Below are 962 nucleotides of genomic sequence, written 5' to 3'. Positions count from 1 at the left end.
AGAGTTTTATCATCATCAAGTAATATGGAGAAAATAATTTGATTACTCGAAGAGTACGAGTGAAGTTATCATAAAAGAGCGAAATAAAGAAGTAAAGATTCGTCTTAGGTTTTGACGTAGTCAGGGTTGAATTTCGGAATTCAAGGGATTTAGAGAAAATCTTCGTAATAAGATTTGGTTCTTTGGTAATTAAGGAAATTATGATCTTCTTTAGTTAAATGCGATAATCTTTCTCGATTGCCTTGTCGGATATGTCAATATAAATCCACTCCCTTCGTTCCCTTTATATTTTGGAGTTCCATCCTTTTTGTTTTCTCTTCCCGACTTTAAGTCATGCGAATAATGGTCCAGAATTCGTAAGTATGGAGTTTTTGAATGAACATGGCTAATGTTCTAAGAGAGAGATTGTAATAGCACGATCTTGATTGGTTAAATTACCAGAATTCAAGAGAAAAGATAGAACTATCAAGAAAATATGTTCTTTATATGTTTATAGATTAGATAGAATGTATGAGTTGTGTAACATGGAACACGATGACGTTATAGTCTGTGAATCATCATGTTTCATTAGGAACTCAGCATGACTTACTGTAATATAATTACGTTGATCAAGTGTCATTATATTATACTAACTCATGCTTCAGTTCCCAACACTACTTCAAAAACATTCATATTTTAAATTTGAATTTTTCAGAATTTAGAAACTGAAACAGTTTCCTTTCTGATGTATCAGTAATATCGCGAAGAGATAAATGATTTCAGATAAGGATAGTTATGAAAATATCTTCAGAATATCGAAGATATTTATAATGATAGATACGATGATATCTTAGAATTTCTAATATCGATGGATGATGATGAAGTTTTGTCCGTAAAAGTGTAGAGTCAGGAGCAAGTTATTCATTAATGACTTCAGCAGATACTGAATTATTTGGATTCTTTGAAGGCAGGTTTAGTCTTTG

Source organism: Rutidosis leptorrhynchoides, chromosome 1 (genome assembly GCF_046630445.1).
Source record: "Rutidosis leptorrhynchoides isolate AG116_Rl617_1_P2 chromosome 1, CSIRO_AGI_Rlap_v1, whole genome shotgun sequence".
In the NCBI taxonomy this organism is placed as follows: domain Eukaryota; kingdom Viridiplantae; phylum Streptophyta; class Magnoliopsida; order Asterales; family Asteraceae; genus Rutidosis; species Rutidosis leptorrhynchoides.
This window is presented reverse-complemented; position numbering follows the sequence as displayed.